General features: G+C 42.1%; 1 protein-coding gene across 1 annotated transcript in view; it reads left to right on the forward strand.

Moving 5' to 3' along the window:
• Positions 1-6,573: 6,573 nt before the first annotated feature.
• Positions 6,574-21,605, forward strand: part of LOC143974941 (bifunctional heparan sulfate N-deacetylase/N-sulfotransferase 3-like) — a 375,710-nt gene continuing 360,678 nt past the window's right edge. The window contains exon 1 of the mRNA XM_077476811.1: positions 6,574-7,036. The gene's annotated coding sequence lies outside the window, so the exon portion shown is untranslated. The remainder of the gene's footprint in view (positions 7,037-21,605) is intronic.

The raw sequence follows: 21,605 nt of genomic DNA on the forward strand, positions 1-21,605 counted from the left end.
ACAAGACAAAATGTGGAAAATTTCAAGGGGTGCGAATACTTTTTCAAGGCACTGTAACTTTGCCTCACTATTAAAGAGTTTCTTACCCCAACACTTCATATTTCTGATATGTGCCTGCTGTACCTGTATGAAAAAGTATCCTGGTTTCTTTGTACTGCTTTCTTTACGTGAAATCCCGGGTTTTCCTGCTAGTCCCCTTGCTTTCCTATTAAAAACTGACCGCACTAAGCAGGAGAACACAGCGTGGTGTACTCTCCTCCAATGATCACACATGTCCTGACACACCCTCCGCTGCACTACTACTCAATGCCAAGCTCAGTGTTCTGCTGCTTTTCTCGACCCCCCCCCCCAGCTCTTATGCAGCTGAGAACAAAAGGAATGTGATCACTTATAAAAAAAGGAAAAATGTTTTGCCTTTTATTTCTATTTTATACTGAATGGGTTGTTTTAAAGGTGATCATTTACAATCACTTTAAAATTATACATACTTGAAAAAGAGGGAGAAGATCTGCTTTTACATTACAGTTACATAATATGAAATATATAACATAAAATATATCCATAAAGACATGGATGAGTGAGTTTGGGGTGGAGGAACTGACCTCAACATGATAGAACACCTTTGGGATGAATTAGAGTGGAGACTGTGAGCCAGGTCTTCTTGTCCACATCAATGCCTGACCTCACAAATGCGCTTCTGGAAGAATTATCTTACATTCCCATAGATATACTCCTAAACCTTGTGGACAACCTTCCCAGAAGAGTTGAAGCTGTTATAGCTGCAAAGGGTGGGCCAACTTAATATTGAATCCTACAGACTAAGACCCCATACACACTATTCGATTGTCTGAAGATTTTTGTCTTCAGATTTACCAAAACGATTTAGTGCAAGGGCCTGCCTGATTGCATACAAATGAAAACTCTAAGTCCTTGTACACACGGTCAGACATTCCCACAACAAAATCAGTCTGATTTTGTCCGACGGATTTTGTCCGATCGGATCATGTTGTCAGAAAGTTTTATAGCCCAGCTCTAAAACTTTGTCCGTCGGATATTCCGACGTAAACAGTTCCGATGGAGCCCACACACAGTCGGATTATCTGACAACACGGTCCGATCGGATATTTTCCATCAGAATGTCCGAGCGTGTGTACAAGGGCTTAAGGTTTGACCTCATATTATATGGTTTTGGTAAATCTGAAGACACAAATCTGCAGAAAATCGAATAGTGGGTATAGGGCCTAAGACTGGGATGCTATTAAAGTTCATGTGTGTATAAAGGCAGGTGTACCAATAATTTTGGTAATATAGTGTATATCTTCCCCAATAGCCACAAAGTATATAAATCCACTTTCTGAGCATCAAATGACTTTGCCAACCCAGGTATTACCTTGTAAAAGTAGCAGTGACATTATCACTGAGCTGTACATAGCTGGTACGCGAACAGAGCTTTGGGAGGGACCCAACAGACCCACCCACTAGAGGATGCCTGTAGAACTACAGGAGGGAGCAGAGACAAGACCAGTCACCCTGCATAAGGAAAGAGGACAGCAGTGACCGGTCTTTATTACAGAAAGCTCCTGCACAGAAGGAAAGTTTCACACTGGATTACTGCACAGATCTGGAAGAAATTCACAAAATACGCCAAGGTTCATGGAAGAATATATGTAAACCACTGAAAACATTGTTTCACACCCCTCTCCTCTTCTTCTCCTTTGTGGTCTATCTTTTTTTTTCTTTCTATTCCTGGATTTGACTATACTCTCCTTGCCCAGCTCACCTGGGGAATGTCAGAGAATGGAAATGAACATTTTAGCCCAACTTCAGTCAAAGTATTTTTGATAATGGAGAAAGGCTGGTGCCTCTGTCAGCTTTTTATTGCTGTCTGTGTTTTTATTGACAATGCATCTCTTTATAGCCTGTCAATACACGAAGTGGTGGGAAATATCTCCAGCTGGGACAGAAACAAAAACAAAGCTGCTATAAGTTACGTCTTTGACAATACTTTTTTTTTCCTTTCCTATTTGTTCACTGGTGGGTGGGAAAAACCAGATCATAGAAAAGCAATGATAAATGTGACTCAGTTGGGTGAATGCGCTGGTCATTATTAACACCCATTGCGTTTTGGAAATGAAGCTGCCATAAACTTGTAGAAAATGAAATACATTATTGGTTAATTGATCATTTCACACTCTACAAATATCCCCTAGAGCCTTAGTCACACATAATACAGGTTCTTCCAATATGAAGGGTCATGGGTACTAAAATATTTAGAAGATTGTGTTGCGTAGTTTATAAGGTTGAAAAAAAAATGTTACAGGTCCATGGGTTTGTGATTTTTATTTCATAATAATTCCTATCGCCCGGTATATTCTGATTCTTGAGGAAGACATCTGCTGTAAAAGCTGTCAACTCAGCTAGTACCATGTCTTGGGGGAGGGAGTTCTACATTTTACTGCTCCAACACTAAAGAACCCTTTTCAAAATCGAAGGTTAAACCTCTTTTCTTCTAAACCGCAAATTGTAGTCGTGTGTCCTTATCTTGTACCTTAGAGTAAACAGTATACAACAGTTACTAGAGTCACCTTGGATATATTTGTACATCGTAATCATACCCCCTCTTAAGTGCATCTTGTTCAGAGTGACAGAGTGAATATGTAAAATCTATGTAATCGACCTTCATAGCTGAGGTCCTCCACCCCATTTATTAATTTTGTTGCCCTTAGCTGAACAGTATCAAATGCCTAGTTAAACTACATCCACTGGACTTCCACCATCTAATTTCTCACTTTCTTTCTCGTAGAACAGAACAATGACAGGTTGGTCAGACAAAACAGGATTTCATGAATCCATGCTGGTTGTCACTTATGATACCTTTATCTCAGACAACCTCTAAGTAGAGTCCCTTAACATCCCTTCAAATACTTTACTCTTGTTTTATCAAGTGCAGTTGCATAACTTTAACAGTAGTAATACAACTATAGCACCATATAACATCAAACATCAAACACCAGGGGCGGACTGACCATTCAGCAACTCGGGCACTGCCCGAGGGCCCCGGGCCAGTAGGGGGCCCCATCAGGGTTGCCAGCCTCAGTAAAACCAGGGACAGTATGTAAAAATCTGTGTTTTTTTTTTACATCTGCCATCTAAAATGTCCCTTGCCGACATCCTTTTGGTCTAAAAATCCCAAGATTATAGCTGCCTCACCTCTCCAGTACCTTTCAGCCAATAAAAACATATCTGTGTGTATTGTGTGTACATGTATGTGTAACCTGTGTGATTTTATACTGTGTGTGTGTTTGTGTATACTGTGTGGCCCCATAATCTCTGATTGCCTGGGGGTCCCATAATCTCCTATTGCCCGGGGGCCCCATAAGTTGTCAGTCCACCCCTGCTAAACACTGTATTTCCTTCACTAACACATGCAGCAGCTGTCAGCACTGTATGTAGCCTCAGCTATGTACAGTATAATGCAATGTGTTTTGGCAGTGGGGTGGGCAATTCCTGTTCCATTCCCGAAACAATATTGAGGTGGAGGGGCAGGCAGATGATGGTTCGATCTCCACCTCAACCAATCAGATAATCAGAGAAAGCCTTGTATTCATCTAGCAAATACAAAGCTTCCTGTGAATGACTGATCAGCACTCAACCTGACTCCATTTTTTCCTGGGAGCAAGACAGGAAGTCCGCATACCACTGCTGGAGTAAAGCACTGTAGCTGAGACTACATAAGATTGATACAGCGCTGAGAGCTGCTACGTGTGTTAGAGTCCAAAGGAACTATTTAAAGTTCACTTAAACACAGAGTTAGGCCTTAAAGTGACACTAAACTCTATCTTAAAAAGAAAGTCGTTAATTCAAGTATGTATTCTTTAAAAAAAAGTACCTTCTATTGCTCTCTGTCTCCTCTAAATCTCTACATTTCTTAATTTTTGCTGCGTTAATCTGTGTTCCTGTTAGAGAAATGGTTACGTTCATTCTCCATGGTCCTACTATATGCCATTTACTCTTGCCTGCTCCCAAGATGGACTATGGACTAAGTTATGTGTTGCGCATACAAAGCAGTGGACATGACCGTTATTACCAAGCACTGCTTATTCCAAACATATGGAAGTGAGAGAGAAAAGGAGAGGTTCTGCATCTCACAGCGGATGTTACAAATAGGCAGAGAAACTCAACAGGAAATGGTTTCATGAAAAATTTTACAGGCCCATTACACAGTGCAAGTATATACATTTTTTTCTGTATAATAATAATATAATTTAGTGTCACTTTAATTATTTTTTGCCTTAGTATACATGCTTTACATAAAAACATATGTCATTTCAACTGTATTTTGCTATTCAGCCACAATAAAAACACAGTGTACCAGATCACCTAAAGCTCAACACAGCTAACAGGAAATAAGGAAAAGGAAATAGCTGGCTGGTAAGCATGTATGTTTGCATTATGTTCTGTGTAGAGCTATACCTGAATTAAATTTTATGATCTGTGATTGTATAAAAACATTTGAATCCTTTTGAACGTTTTTCTTAAAAAAATAAGTTCACCTTTGGTAACATGATACACTTGTATTTGGGGTGTAACATGTTGCCAATGAGCAACTATCCACATCCCCTTGAACATCCACTGTAACAGCAGGCTGGGAATTTTCTCCCCACACCTGCCGTCACAAGTTAACTCTGTGCACCGGCAGCACGCAAATATGCGCCCTCTTGGTGGGTGGGCCTTCGTGGTGAGCAGCCGCATATTTGTGTGCATTAGTGGAAATAGCGCTGTGCCAATAGCATGCGCCCTGCAACCCCCTGGAACAGTCACCAGCAGCTAACAGAAAACTCCTAATCGCAAGCAGCAATCTAGAGATTTTCAATCATGTGACCATCGTGACAGCAAATCACAGCAGTCACATGACCTCAAAGTGATTGTAAAGGTAATTTTTTTTTTTTAAACAAACATGTCTATACTTACCTGATCTGTGCAATGGAATTGCACATAGCGCCTGCAAACCTCCTCTTTTCAGGTCCCATGTAGGTGCTCCTGGCCCCTCCCCTCTGTTCAGTGCCCCCATGGGAAGCCACTTCCCATGGGGGCACTTGTGTATTCTCGTAACCGTGCCCCGCACACTCATCACTGACTTTGATTGATAGCAGTGGGAGCCAATGGCTCACAGTATCCCAGCAAATCCAGTGAGACCCGGAAGTGATGGGAGAGAAGAGCTGCAGAAGTGCAGAGCACTGGATTGAATGAGGGCTCAGGAAAGTAAAGTAAAAATGTTTTAAGCTTTACAATCACTTTAAGCCCTGCCCAACCCCCCTGGCATTCTAAACCCCTCAAGGGGCTGGCAGGCACTAGCTCCAGGGGTTAAAAGTAGCTCTGCCCACACAGTTGCATCAATCATTCACAGAGTTCTGTGAACAAGTGAACTACAACTACCATCTGCCATTGTGGCTGAAGGCTTGTAGCTCTCAGTGAACTATGAGGGCACTGGTAAGCACTCCCATATTTTATTGATCATTCTGCTCTCCATTAACTGTCTACCAGTGGCGGCCCATCCACTAGGGATGCACAGGTGCTGACCCCCCATCCATGCATCTGGCCTGCTGATCTATATGCAGGGGAGCCAAAAGCATGGATTCCAATGGGGGGGGGGGGGTTAAGCAAAGGCTCCATCAGGCTTCAATACAGGGTGGTCTCTGGGCACTCTGAGCCCACCCAGTTGTGTTACAATAGCAAATGAATATTTGCTATTGTAACACTAAATCTCCTACTGGCCAACCAGGAATAAGACCCGTTAACTGATTGGCCGAAAGGAGATCAGATTGGCTGGCTGGAGGAGGAGGAAGGAGACACACGGAAGAAAGGAGGGAGAAGATGGGAACTGAACCAACAAGCAGCCTGCAGCCCGGATCGAAGCTGACCGCGCTGGCCAGGAGATGGGGTAAGTGCGAGGCCCAGGCTAAGGGGGGGTGCAGTGCCCAGTGGGGGGTGTCAGTGGTAGGGATGTTTTCCGCCCCCCAAAGAATATAACACCAGCCGCCACTGCTGTCTACTCATATGGGATATACGGGCAGACCAAGCTATACAGAGAGTGTTCAGGGGCCTGGCATTGCGCCCACGATCTGCTGATGCTCTGTAGGCTCCAGAAAAAAAAATATTCACATTTTTTACCTGCAAAAATATGTGCATTTATTTTTATTTTTTAAAAGGTTTACTTATCCTTTAAATTATTTGTAGGCGTGCACTATGAATGGGAAGATGTAGTAAACATACAGCTGGGGTTTCTCAAATCTGACTGTAAGAGTGGAAATCCACTTTAGCACAGCTAATGGAGTGAACAGACTGACCTCAAGTTGCTCCTCTTAATAAAAGTTGCTCATTTTCACTGACTCATTGCAGAAACACAGGGGGTTAAATTCCAATCTAGACCCTAACAAAAAGCACAAGTCTTCCTCCCGAGGCCCCCTGCCTTCTGGCAAGAATAGACTAGACATAAAAAAAAGTGTCTGTCATTACGAGTCAGCCAAACAGAGCTGCAGTGTTGAATCCAGCAACTCCCTTCCCCCGCTGCACGGACTCTTGACAGAAGGAGGAGAGAGAGCAGCAGAGGAGGAGAGGATGCTGAAGGTACAATGAATAGACTGAAATCAGCACTAGCAGACAGTTCCCTTCTCTACTGCTCAGTCTTCCTTCTACAGTAGCTGAGAGCTGGTTTGTGTGCATGGAGCTGTTTAACATTTTCTTTTTTTTCTCCCCATTCCAATGAATTATTTCTTTCATTCTGCACATTGTCACATTGCCCATTAAAGTGAGAGGGATGCAGTGATAGAGTATAGGCATGGGTCAGGCAGCTTTTGCTCAGCCCCTCCCTTGCTAACAGGAGCTGACCCTGGTGCTGACTGGAGGACCTTGTAAGTCGGACTGTCCCAGCGAAGACTGAAAACGACCCCAACAGCACTTAACGCCTCTCTGCAGACGTACATCATCATCACCGACACAAGTGCAAGTTTGACATGTTGACCCAGAGAATTTCCAGGTATTACCTACACTAATCTCACAGTTTGTCTCCCCCCCTCCACCTGAACGTTCTACAGCTTAATAGAAAGAAAGTTTGATGACAGCACGTTTCTTTGTAATATTTAACCCTGTTTGTGCTTCATGTAGTAGATATTGCAGGCAATTATTAAAAGATTTCATGATTTTTGTTATTGAACTTGTGGAATTAAATAACATTTTTCAATTGTGATCATTGTATATAGTAACGCTTCCAATATACGTTGCATTTTAGAAATAATGATGTTCATTTAGTGAACTATCTTCTCCTGAATACTTTTAATAAAATTCATCGGGCAATGTTATTGATAATGTTGCTAAATTGTAAGGTGCCATCTTGTTGATAAGCTTTTGATATAATTAACAGTGATATTGTTTTTTTTTTTTTCATTGAATAGTGAATTGAGGAATGTGCTTAATTCCCAGTTGCATAGGCATGAAATAATAGGACAATAAGAAATGTGAACATTCCCTGCTGTCTTCTGTATGTCAGCATTTCCATAGCTTTTAATGAAATGAGCTTCTACAGTCAATATATTCATGCTAGAAACCATTTTCCCTTGTGTGTCTGGCGGTTATTATTTTTCTATATGTACATTGTTATATTCCATATATCTTATGTGTAGCATGGATGCCCTCTTGTGTTTTATGATCCATGGTATTTTGATTGATTCCTCTAATAATTAACACAAGGCACATAGGATTATACATGCAGCCCAGTTTGGAAACAGTATCATAGAGAGCACTATTGAGACATCAGCAGTCATCGAATTGAAATATATATGTATGTGTTTGCACTGTATGTGTGTTCCTTAAAGATTACTCATAAATCAGGAAATTGATTTTATAGGTTCCTCTACTAAGAAATAGATAGAGGAATTCCAGTTGCCAAAAATCTGTCACTTGTCTTAAGAATGCTTTCTTCACTTGATAATTATAAGAGTGATTTATTGCAGGCAGAGTTCATGTTGATGTATTCTGGAGGCAATTGCACAGGATAAAAAATCATCCACTGGTGTTAAAGATGATATTTCTGCCAGAACACCACATATCTGAGGAAATTAATGCTAGAAGATCAATATAAGCTAGCGGTGGGGTTAGATCATGAAACACATTGCAATTGCTAGTAAAAAAAAATAAAAATCAATCAATTTAACAATGTCAAAACAAACTTGTTTCCTATTTGCTCTGTATAAAAATATATTGTTTCTAGAAATATTTGAAATACAGATAACATACAACAGTAAATAGAAGGTTAATAATATTTCCGCAAAGTTTGTAATCTGGTTGATAGATTGGTTGTAGGAGTTGAGTAGTTTAACAAAGCCAAATTGGTAGATAAGTTGAGCAGCTGGTTCATGCTTGTCATTTGTCAGATGTAGTGTTATAAATCCACAAGAGGTTGTTAGAATCCAATTTGTGACTCAGAATGCAGCTGTAAATACTAGTTGGGCTGGCTTGAGATTTATCAGTATTTCTCAGTGAGCAGGTTCTTGTCAAAAGCTGTGAAATATAGACAAGGTAAGTTCATTGATAAGCAAAGTGACACCCTTGTTCCTTGTAGATGTAAGCAACAAACACAATCTAACAATTGTGTACTACAGCAGATGAGCTATGTGACATCTAGTAGTAAGTAATGTGTTAAATATAAAGTAAGAAACATGTCACCGAAATATACAGTTTGTTTGCACGTTTACTTATTCTGCAATACATACAGTATGTCAACATTTATAAGCACATAATGAGAACATTATAGTTTGGCCTATTTCATTATGGTTAAACATTTTAAAATTCTATGTGTATTTGTTAAATATAGCTAAAAAATGTGTCTGAAATTCCCACCCTGTCCTATCTCCTGGTGGGAAATTCCCACCCTGTCCTATCTCTCTTCTCTTATACATTTAATTTATTGCAATGTAGAGTTTTGGGTTGTAGTTGAAACCCACCTGTTATACCACTTCCAAGTGCAATGGCAGCAGCACCAGCCAAAGAGACCATGGTGGGCATTTACAACTACAAATTGGAGTATTGAAATACCTAGGATAAGAAAAAAAACAAAAAACTTTGTATAGTTTCCTTGGGGGGTCCTTCAGTAATTTAATTAAAAATTAAACATCAACAGCTACACAAACTATAGCTGCTGACTTTTAATAAACATAATCACCTGTTCAAGGGTCCAGTGCTGTCCTTACCTGAGCTTCTTTACTGGTCTTCAGTCCCCAGCGCTGGCATGCTAACTGTGGGTAGCCAGCTATGACTTCTTGTGGCTTCACAGCCAGTTGCCCATTGTGCATGCCCGGGCCACGCTGCACTGCACTTTGTGAATGGTCCTGAAGCCTTCTGGGACCTGCAAAGCTGTAGTTGGGGGTGGATGTTGGAGAACTTCTGGTCAGATTGCTTAGTCAAACCTAGGTACCATTTAGTTCTAGATGAATTTCAATATAAGGACTGTGCTCTGTGGCAAAACTATAGGACCATCATAAGAATTAAATACTATCTAATTTTGATTTGGCCTCCACTGTCTGCGCTATTTTATTTTTCATCAAGATGAAAACCTCAAACCAGTAAAGAATTAAGAAAGATAAAAGAGTATAGACTTTGGTCCCTTTGTATATTAGTTTTTATTTCTACTTGGCGTAGTAGTTACCTGCATTGATTTTTTGATGGGGACATCCAGGATACTTACTGTATGGGGGTTGTATGTTTTCATTTGTTTGTTTCCTGTCCACGCTCTGCTTTCCACCCACCATCCAAGCATATAATAACTCTAAGTAAAATGGCTCCCACCTAGCACTTGCTATCAAATCACGTATCTGTATGTCATTTGGCTTCAAGTGGTTGTACCAGAGTGATACCTGCAGCTGCAGGCATCAGCCCTGTACTGTTGTTTAGAGCAGATAGTTGGCTCTCTTGTAATAACAACCAGAGCGGCTAAGCAGGCATTCAGTTGTTATTACAAGCAGCAGGAGGGGACATCGTGCCCTTCCGCTGCCTTTCACCACTCGCCCGTGCTCTCCCCTCCCACCGGGAGACCCGAATGACCAGCCGACACATCCACCGGCTGGCTGGAGACCCGAAAAAAGCCTAGATCAGCCTTGATTGTGTCTCGGATGTAGTAACCTGAAAGCGATGTAATTACATCACTTCCGGTTTACTAGAATCTTAAAGGCACCATTTTTTAAAAAAGATCCAAACTATTCAAAAACGCTGATCTTGGTGTTTTGAATGCTTTCAGAGAGGGATGAATTTGGGGTCTCTTAGACTGGGTAAATTGAAAAAATTGCAAGTAAGGATCACTATTGAGGAGTCAACATTGTTCTCTCCCTCTCTCTCTGCTATTAATGTATGTATATATATATATATATATATATATATATATATATATATATATATATATATACAGAGAGAGAGAGAGAGAGAGAGAGAGAGAGAGAGAGAGAGAGAGAGAGAGAGAGAGATATTCATGAAAAGGATATATCAAATATTGAAAAGTAGCATAACAAACATAGATGTTTCATCAAAAACAGTTATCAGACTAATTATAAAAAAAATACTTTAAAATGTGTACTTGTTGACAATACATTATCGCTTCCCTTAAACAACTCTTAGCTTTGCATAGGTCCTTGAGACATTTAACCTTTACAATTACTAAAATATCATATATGCTTTAACATGTTATTGTTATTTCAAAACTAGTTTTCAATCTTTTTCATTTGCAACTTTTCTTAAAAATACCTAATGATGCTTCCGTGAAGGTAATTTTCAGACTTTTCCTGTTATTGAATGAAAATACTGTCCCTGCCTGCATTGTCACTCTGTCACATGGGCTTCCAATGGAGACTATAAGTGGCCATTTCAAAACACATTGCACTGGCATGGTACACTATTGTCACCCTCAGGAGATCTGTCCTGGCAAATAACATGCAGCCATCACTGGAGTGCATGCAGACATAAATTGGTAAAAACAGCTGCAGGAGATCAGCAGCACTGAGATGCAAAAGAATATTTAAAAAGATGAACATGTGTTTTGTTTGTTTCTGATACACTGTGCTTTAGCAAACTTGATGCTATTCAGTTAGGGTTTACTTTGACTTTATTATGTTTTCTTTATTGTGAATGAATTTGATTTGTTAAAATTATTCATATCCAGTAAAAATATATTGATTCATCTTGGACTATTACTTATATATAGCACATTTTCATCAAGTGGTAAAGAATAGCCATGATAGTATTCATAATAGAGGTTTAATAGGCATCTCTGAAAATTCATTGTTAATTAGCACATTACAGCCTTATTTAGCTCCGGGGCCCAAGAAAAGCAATGTGCTGACACTGTCCTCTTGACACATCCATTCCAATCTCATTTGTCTTAAAGTTGAGCATGACAGCAAGCTCCATCTTCTGAGTTCTCAATTATTCCTATGGGGAATTAGAGATAGAGTGCCATGTTCAACTTTACGTAAATCTCTAAGAAATCTGAGCAATTGGAACTAAGCATAAGTTAAGAAACTACCTTTTATACTTAATATTTACATAACCCTTACACTTCATAAGTTTTATTTCTAAAGGGTATGCACAGTCAAAGTTTTTTATTTTTTTGGATAGAGTAGCGAAGGGTTATAATTAGTAGTTTTTTGTTGCTAAACATTAAGCAAAACAGAGCGCAATATCAAATAATGTACTCACAATTGCGATCCTTGCACATAAGTCATGTAGATTGGGACAACTTGGAGCATTGTAAAACTATGAGCCATTGCTAGTAGCCACTTACTGTTCAGTGGGAATGGAGCTGAGAGTTTGGTGTAGGTACATGCACCAGTGTTGGAGAAAACACATTATCTTGCCTTCCACTTCCTTCTTCTGATGATAGCCTTTCTCATCACTGTGCAAGTTCTAAATCTTTGCTAGGTTCAGTCCAGACACAAGTTTTTACAGTTATTTATCCATTCGTAGTTGAAAACCCAGACTGTGTGTACTATATGTCTACGCATCCCTTAACATCATATAGAATATACTATAATATACTATAATTTATAATACTATAAACAACATTTGTAGTCATAGGACTTTATGTGGACATATATAAGAGAGAGTATCATCTAAACTACTTTTTAAATTCCATTTAAAGCATATACAAAAACATTTTAAAAAGATACGCTCCACTTAGCGGTTTACAACATCTTACAGTTACTCTTAAGGAGTAACTGTAAAGGAATCAATACATTAAACCCACTTCAGGACATGTTTCCCAAAGAAGTGTGTCCAAAAAAACAGGATGGAGCCACTGCCTTTCAGATAGAGACACCGTAAAGTAGCCGAGAAGTAATTAGCAATCTAACAAACAATCTTCAATCAAACCCCAATGGTGTAGTTATAATATCACAGCATAAAGTGGTCACCAGTATAGAAAAAATGGTAATCAAAGTTTGTGTGTTCCAAAGACAGCAGGGACTTCCAAAGCAATGTCCATAAAAGGGGCACACCTTAAAGTCCTGCAGTATTCACATATTTCCAGCATATCATTGCATATCTTTTTTAAATGTTTTTGTATATGTTTTAAATTTAATTGAATAAAATTATTTTAATGATACTCATTCTTCTCATATATGTCCACATTAAGTCCTATGACTACAAATGTTGTTATAGTACATTAGACTGAAGGCTGTTCAGGCATTCATCTGAATGGCAGAACATTTTTGCACATTCAGCGGATGCTAAAAATCCTAGATAGCATTGATATTTCTACCCCCAGTATACTACACACACACACGCACAGTGAAACACACACACACACACATGCCCACCTATCCCCAGTGCCACCTATCAGTGCCATCGGTCCCCAGTGCCACCTATCAGTGCCATATGTCCCCAGTGCCACCTATCAGTGTCATCTGTCCCCAGTACCACCTGTCCCCAGTGACACCTATCAGTGCCACCTGTACCCAGTGCCACCTGTCAGTGTCACGTGTCATCAGTGCCACGTATCAGTGGCATCTGTCTCTGTCATTAGTGCCACGTATAAGTGGCATCTGTCATCGGTGCCCCATATTAGTTCCATCTGTCATCAGTGCCATGTATTAGTGCCATCTGTCATCAGTGCCACAGTGTCACATGTCATCAGTGCCACATATAAGTTCCATCTGTCATCGGTGTCACGTGTCCTCAGTGCCCTGTATTAGTGCCATCTGTCATCAGTGTCACATGCCATCAGTGTCACATATCAGTGTTATCTGCCATCAGTGCCACATCAGTGTCACGTGTCATTGTCCTGGTGCTCCAGGGCCTTCAAAAGTGTAATAGGTAGTCAACAAGTTAGATGTGTAATTTATGCTCCTAGAACACATGATGGTGCTCCCTGCATGTTGGGCCTCTCTGAGTGGCTAGGTTGTGAAAAAGTCCCACACATGTGGTATTGTAGTACTCAGGAGGAGTAGCAGAATGTATTTGGGGACATTATTTGTGGTATACACATATCATGTGAGAGAAATAACCTATTACAATGACAATTTTGTGGAAAAAAAATAAAAAATAAAACAATCTTAATATTGCAAAGAATCAGGTGTGATCAATTTTTTATCATTTGCACTACAGCTTGTGGACTCTCTAACTTTTACAGAGACCAAATAATATTCACTAATTTGGGTTATTTGTACCAAAGATATGTAGCAGTATAAATTGTGGCCAAAATTCATGAAAAAAAAAATATTTGCAAAATTTTATCACAGAAACAGAAAAATTATTTTTTTTTCAAAATTTTTGGTCTTTTTTGATTTATAGCGTAAAAAATAAAAAACCCAGAGGTGATCAAATGCCACCAAATGAAAGCGCTATTTGTATTAAAAAAAGTACAAAAAATTCATTTGGGTACAGCGTTACATGACTGAGTAATTGTCATTCAAAGTGTGAGAGCACCGGAAGCTGAAAATTGGTCTGGGCAGGAGGGGGGTTTAAGTGCCCAGTAGACAAGTGGTTAAAATGCAGTGTGATTTTTAAAAAATGCGGTGTAATTATTCACTATTTAAATTTTTTTTTGGTGAATGAGTAGTAGTACCCCTTAACCACTTCAGTCCTGGAAGGATGTGCCCTTTTCCTGACCAGTCCATTTTGTGCGATACAACACTTAATTTTTAAAATTTTACCAAAATTTAAAAAAGAGCTAAAAATAGCCACTGATTACTGTATAAATGTCAATGGCAGAGAAGGGGTTAACACTAGGTGGTAATCAAGGGGTTAAATGTGTTTTAACTTTGGGGAATGGGAGTGACTAGAAGAGGAGACATATCGCCGTTCCTAACTAATAGGAACACACAACCTTTCTCTCCTTTCCTGACGGAACCAGGACTTGTGTGTGTACACACGCAGATCCCCGTTCTGTCTCTTGTGCCTGCACACGCCTGCAAAGGCTCTTAAAGGAGCCGATGTACCTGTACATCATTTTGCGCAGGGCTGCCAACCTGTCAACGTATATGTAGGTGAGCCGGTCAGGAAGTGGTTAATTATTGACATTGGTGGTGTTATCTGGGAGGTGCTCTTAAATGGGTTTCCCCGCAGGCAGACTCCCATAACCACTAGGTTGGGGTTGTGGGGAAGATTCCCCTGTTTTCATTAATATGGGGGCAAGGTGTTTTGCCAGGGCGTTCCCATGTTGAAAATATGTAGCCTGGTATGGTTCAGGAAGGGGGTGCCACACTTCATCTCCCTGCATTCCTGAGTAAGGAACAGCTATCATTTTTGTGGGAGCCTCATGTTTTTTTTCTTGTTTTTTGCATTGCTCTTCCCTAATAAAATTCATATTGGACCCAAAGGGTCCCCCTTAATAGCTATGCCAGTCACTCATCAAGAATAAGTGTCTGGTATTTATTTTTAGAGGGAACCTGGTGCATTTTTTATGTGGGGCCACTCAATAACATCCTTATCAGACCATTATCTAAAATAAGGGTCTGGTATACATAAAGAGAATCCCTGACCACTTTGATTACAAAAATAAGTGGCTGTTAACCGACAGAGTGGAGGAAGCTCAAACATTCAACACCTTGTTTGTGTTAGTTTATGACAGCTGAATTCTTTCATGGTATAACTCACTTCCAGTTTAAACTTTGGATTGAATTATGCCTTTTTTATCAATGCAGAGGTCCAACATGCCCCTTTTGAGTCAAACCTATAACCCTGCTTATGCTCCCTGCTGATTGAAGAGCTCCAACTCTGACTAAGCAGGGGACATGTCAGAACTCTACAAATCACTGCTACCTGTCTCTGCCGCATTCTGACAGGAGACAGGTTTTTCTACTCAGGCTATGACTCATTTTTAACCACTTGCTTACTGGGCACTTAAACCCCCCTCCTGTCCAGACCAATTTTCAGCTTTCAGCGCTGTCGCACTTCAAATGACAATTTTGCGGTCAACACTGTACACAAATAACATTTTTAGCTTTTTTTCCCCACAAATAGAGATTTATTTTGGTGGTATTTGATCACCTCTGTGGTTTTAATTTTTTGTCAAAAAAATTGAAAAAGACCACATTTTTAACCACTTGCTGCCCGCCCTATAACAAAAGCATGGCGGCATAGTGGTTTCAAAATCCTGACCGGACGTCATATGACGTGATCAGGATTTTGAGCCGCTGTACGCCCCCGGGGGCACGCATTGCGGCGATCATTGTTGTGGGGTGTCAGTCTGACACCTCGCAACTATGATCTCGGTAAAGAGTCTCTGATGGAGACTCTTTACCACGTGATCAGCCGTGTCCAATCATGGCTGATCACAGTGTAAATAGGAAAGAGCTGGTGATCGGCTTTGATTGATTATCAGCACAGCCCCCCCAAGGATGCCCACACTGGACCACCAAGGACGCCACCAGACCACCAGAGATCCCGAGCATAAGGTATGCCACCCTAGACCACCAGGGATTCCAGCCAGTGCCCACAATGGATGCCAATCAGTGCCCACAATGGGCATCACTGATTGGCATGCATTATTGTTTGGCACTGATTGGCATCCATTAGTACAGTATAAAACAATACAATGCCGCCTATCAATGCCCATCTGTGCTGCCTATCAGTGCCCATCTGTGCCCATCTCTGCTGCCTATCCATGCCCATCTGTGCCGCCTATCCATGCCCATCTGTACTGCCTATCCATATCAATCCATGCCAGCTATCAGTGCCAATTTGTGCTACCTATCAGTGCCCATCCGTGTCGCCCATTAATGCCACCTATCAGTACCCATCAGTGCCGCCTATCAGTGCCACCTATAAGTGCCACATATCAGTGTCCATCAATGCCACCTCATCAGTGCCACTTCATTGGTGCCACCTCATTGGTGCCCATCAGTGCCGCCTTATCAGTGCCCATCAGTGTAGCCCCATCAGTGCCCATCAGTGAAGGAGAAAACTTACTTATTTACAAAGTTTTGAAACTGAAACAAAAAAAACATATTTTTTTTCAAAATTTTCGGGATTTTTTCATTTGTTTAGCAAAAAATAAAAACCATAGAGGTAATCAAATACCACCTAAAGAAAGCTCTATTTGTGTGAAAAAAATGATAAAAATTTAATTTGGGTATAGTTTAGCATGACTGTGCAATTGTCATTTAAACTGCGACAGCGCTGAAAGCTGAAAATTGGTCTGGGCAGGAAGGTGTTTAAGTGCACTGTATTGAAGTGGTTAAAAAAATATTTTTTTTTATACTTTGTTATAAAATTTTGTAAACAGGTAATTTTTCTCCTTCATTGATGTACGCTGATGAGGTGGCAGTGATTGGCACTGATGGGTGGCAGTGATGGGCACTGATTGCTTACACTGATAAACAGCACTGCTAGGTGGCACTGATTGGCACCACTGGTGGGCATTGAGAGGTGGCACTGGTGGGCACTGTGGGAACTATGGGCACAATGACAGGTGGCACTGGCAAGGGGTGCCTCCTTCTTCTTCGGGACTGATGTCCCTTTAACATAAGCTGGTGATCGGCTTTTTTTTCTCCTCACGCTGTTAGTGTGAGGAGAAAAAAAAACGATTGCCGAGCTTTTGTTTACATCGTGTGATCATCTGTCATTGGCTGACAGCTGATCACATGGTAAGGGGCCGGGACTGGCCCTTTACTAGGATCGGTGATCAGCCGAGTCTCCATGACTCAATGATCACAGCACACTCCCCACGTGCCCTGCAGGGTGCACGTAGGGAGCGTGCACAAGGCAGGATGTCCTATGACGGCCTCCCGGAAATTGAGGTCCGCATTGTAGCCATCATTTGGCTATGGCCCGGACCTCAAGTGGTTAAAGGAAAAGTGTAAAAATTTGCACAGTCCTGGGAGGACTCCACTGCCGCCACCTTTTGTTTTAGACAAGCGCTTGAAACACTTTTTTAATGTAAGTGTACTACCTTTTAATAAATTTCCTTTTGTCATATGGAATTACACTATATGGTCTTCTCTATCCTTTTCTACATATCGGTTGCATCCTAGCACTATACTTACCTATGCTGAGATGGGACACCTCTAAAAAAGCTTTGGGACACATCTGCAGGGACCATTTTTTGGTTGTCTGCTGACATTCTAAGCTCTATTGACTCACAGAACATACGCTCTGGTGGGTCTGAGCTATCTGGTAAGCTCACATCTTCTCTGGTGGTGGTCTTGTCACGCTGATGATTGCCAGACACTTTGTTTTTTGGTCATTTGAAGAGTGTGCAAACTTCTTTTTCGGACTTTTGGCACGATCCTCAATGGACTTTTTCACCTAAATATTTCATTTTGTCACTTAATTTTCTTCTTGTGTTTTTTGCTTCAATGTTGTAATCCGTCTTCGGACGGCTCAATTTTTGTTCATTTTATTTTTGTGTTTATATATATGTGATTTCAGTGTTATTACACCAGTCACTTTTCCATTGTTTATCATTTTCTCTGACATCCTCCTCAAGATTTGTTGCCAGTACCTATCACTATTGAGTGTGCCATAAAAGTGGTTGCTATTGTTTGCCACTACCTAGTGTGCCATAATACTGACCACCAGTCTCTGTCACTTTTTTACACACGATGTGTTCAGTCATGTTATTGTTTTAGTCACTTTGAAACGCTACAACATATATATCCATTTAAGTAATCTTTAGATAAAATATGTAATAAAACAAAAAAACACACTTTTTTCTACTGTTAGATTAAACAAAAGTAGTAGTGTTATTATAAATAAAAGGGCCTTTTTTCAATGTCACATGTTTTTAATGCATAACTAAATAAAACTAACAAATAAAATAAATAAAAATTAAAAAATTCCAATAATAATGGTTAGAAAAATTGAAATATAAAAAAATAAATCAGCAGGAAGATAACAGGGGAGAAGAGTAGGGATGGGCTTTAGGTTCGAGTCGAACATGAGTTTGACTCGAACATTGGCTGTTCGCCAGTTAGCCGAACAGCGAACAATTTTGGGTGTTCGCGGCAAATTCGAAAGCTGCAGAACACCCTTTAAAAGTCTATGAGAGAAATCAAAAGTGATAATTTTAAAGGCTTATATGCATGGTATTGTCATAAAAAGTGTTTGGGGACTTGGGTCCTGCCCCAGGGGACATGTATCAATGCAAAAAAACATGCCCTCATGGAGACCCTAGATACGATCGGCTCTACAAAATTCGGCCCCTCTTAACCACTTCCCGACCGCCGCACGACGATGTACGTCGACAGAATGGCACGGGCAGGCATATTGGCGTACATGTACGTCCCTGCCTTCCCGCGGGTCTGGGGCCCGATCGGGCCCCCGCCCGGTGCCTGCGGCGGTCGGTATTCGTTCGGGAGCGATTCCGGACGAGGGGGCGGCCATTCATTCATGGCCACCCCCTCGCGATCGCTCCCGACGAATAGAAATCCTTCGTGACATCACTTCCTCTCCTGTAATGTAAACACAGGAGAGGAAGTGATGTATTCTCTCCTCCGTGTCGGTATTTTTCGTTCCGACACCGAGGAGAGAGGATCGGTGAGTTGCACCAACACGTCACTACACAGTAGAACATGCCAGGCACACTCACACCCCCCCGATCACCCCCCCCCCCAATTACCCCTGCCCCCCAGTCACAGTGACACCAATGTCATTTTTTTTTTTTTTTTTGCATTGGTGTCATTTGTGACTGTAATAACTGTTAGGGCAGTTAGGGTTAGCCCCCTTTAGTTCTAATGTACCCCCCTAACCCCCCCAATAAAGGTTTAACCCCGTGATCACCCCCGTCGCCAGTGTCACTAAGGCTGGGTTCACATTGCAGCGGTTTATGAGAACGAATGTGATTCGCACCGCACTGCAGTGCAAATCACATCCAAGCTCTGTGCGATTCGAGTTCAGCCATACAGATAGTATGGCTGAATTCGCATCGCACCCGCCGCACCCGCCGCACCTGCCGCAAATTCGCACAGGACCCTTTTTTTGGCCCGCAGCAGAATCGGATCGCATGGGTGTTCACACCATGCGATCCGAGTTTGCAGATCGCACTGCGATATGCGAACTGATCTGGGGGTGTCATTAACATTTCACTGACACTCCCAGCAGTTCGCATAGGGCAGTGTGAACTGCCGCCGGGAGGCATGCGATGCGGGAACCCGCCGCGGATTCGTGGCGTTCCCGCATCGCTCCAGTGTGAACCCAGCCTAATAAGCGATCATTTTTCTGATCGCTGTATTAGTGTCACAGGTGACGCTAGTTAGGCAGGTAGGTATTTAGGTTCGCCGCAGCTTTTTATAGCGCCAGGGACCCCCATATACTACCGCATAAAGCCCCCTGATTGCCCCCTAGTTAACCCTTTCACCAGTGATCACCATATAACTGTTACAGGTGACGCTGGTTGGTTAGTTATTTTTTTATAGTTTCAGGGCACCCGCCATTTATTACCTAATAAAGGTTTAACCCCCTGATCACCCGGCGGGTGTCATTTGTGACTGTAATAACTGTTAGGGCAGTTAGGGTTAGCCCCCTTTAGTTCTAAGGTACCCCCCTAACCCCCCCAATAAAGGTTTAACCCCGTGATCACCCCCCGTCGCCAGTGTCACTAAGGCTGGGTTCACATTGCAGCGGTTTATGAGAACGGATGTGATTCGCACCGCACTGCAGTGCAAATCACATCCGATCTCTGTGCGATTTGAGTTCAGCCATACAGATAGTATGGCTGAATTTGCGTCGCACCCGCCGCACCCGCCGCAAACTCGCACGGGACCCTTTTTTTGGTCCGCAGCAGAATCGGATCGCATGGGTGTTCACACCATGCGATCCAAGTTTGCAGATCGCACTGCGATATGCGAACTGATCTGGGGGTGTCATTAACATTTCACTGACACTCCCAGCAGTTCGCATAGGGCAGTGTGAACTGCCGCCGGGAGGCATGCGATGCGGGAACCCGCCGCGGATTCGTGGCGTTCCCGCATCGCTCCAGTGTGAACCCAGCCTAATAAGCGATCGTTTTTCTGATCGCTGTATTAGTGTCACAGGTGACGCTAGTTAGGCAGGTAGGTATTTAGGTTCGCCGCAGCTTTTTATAGCGCCAGGGACCCCCATATACTACCGCATAAAGCCCCCTGATTGCCCCCTAGTTAACCCTTTCACCAGTGATCACCATATAACTGTTACAGGTGACGCTGGTTGGTTAGTTATTTTTTTATAGTTTCAGGGCACCCGCTATTTATTACCTAATAAAGGTTTAACCCCCTGATCACCCGGCGGGTGTCATTTGTGACTGTAATAACTGTTAGGGCAGTTAGGGTTAGCCCCCTTTAGTTCTAAGGTACCCCCCTAACCCCCCCAATAAAGGTTTAACCCCGTGATCACCCCCCGTCGCCAGTGTCACTAAGGCTGGGTTCACATTGCAGCGGTTTATGAGAACGGATGTGATTCGCACCGCACTGCAGTGCAAATCACATCCGATCTCTGTGCGATTTGAGTTCAGCCATACAGATAGTATGGCTGAATTTGCGTCGCACCCGCCGCACCCGTCGCAAACTCGCACGGGACCCTTTTTTTGGTCCGCAGCAGAATCGGATCGCATGGGTGTTCACACCATGCGATCCAAGTTTGCAGATCGCACTGCGATATGCGAACTGATCTGGGGGTGTCATTAACATTTCACTGACACTCCCAGCAGTTCGCATAGGGCAGTGTGAACTGCCGCCGGGAGGCATGCGATGCGGGAACCCGCCGCGGATTCGTGGCGTTCCCGCATCGCTCCAGTGTGAACCCAGCCTAATAAGCGATCGTTTTTCTGATCGCTGTATTAGTGTCACAGGTGACGCTAGTTAGGCAGGTAGGTATTTAGGTTTGCCGCAGCTTTTTATAGCTCCAGGGACCCCCATATACTACCGCATAAAGCCCCCTGATTGCCCCCTAGTTAACCCTTTCACCAGTGATCACCATATAACTGTTACAGGTGACGCTGGTTGGTTAGTTATTTTTTTATAGTTTCAGGGCACCCGCCATTTATTACCTAGTCTCACTAGTGTACCCCTAAATTTAGGGGTGTCTACTTTCCAAAATGGGGTCATTTGGGGGGGGGGGGGGGTTTGTGCCATCTTGGCATTTTATGGCCT

The sequence above is a fragment of the Lithobates pipiens genome, unplaced genomic scaffold, assembly GCF_037356315.1.
Source record: "Lithobates pipiens isolate NorthernLeopardFrog02 unplaced genomic scaffold, aLitPip1_a1.2 Scaffold_13, whole genome shotgun sequence".
NCBI lineage: Eukaryota > Metazoa > Chordata > Amphibia > Anura > Ranidae > Lithobates > Lithobates pipiens.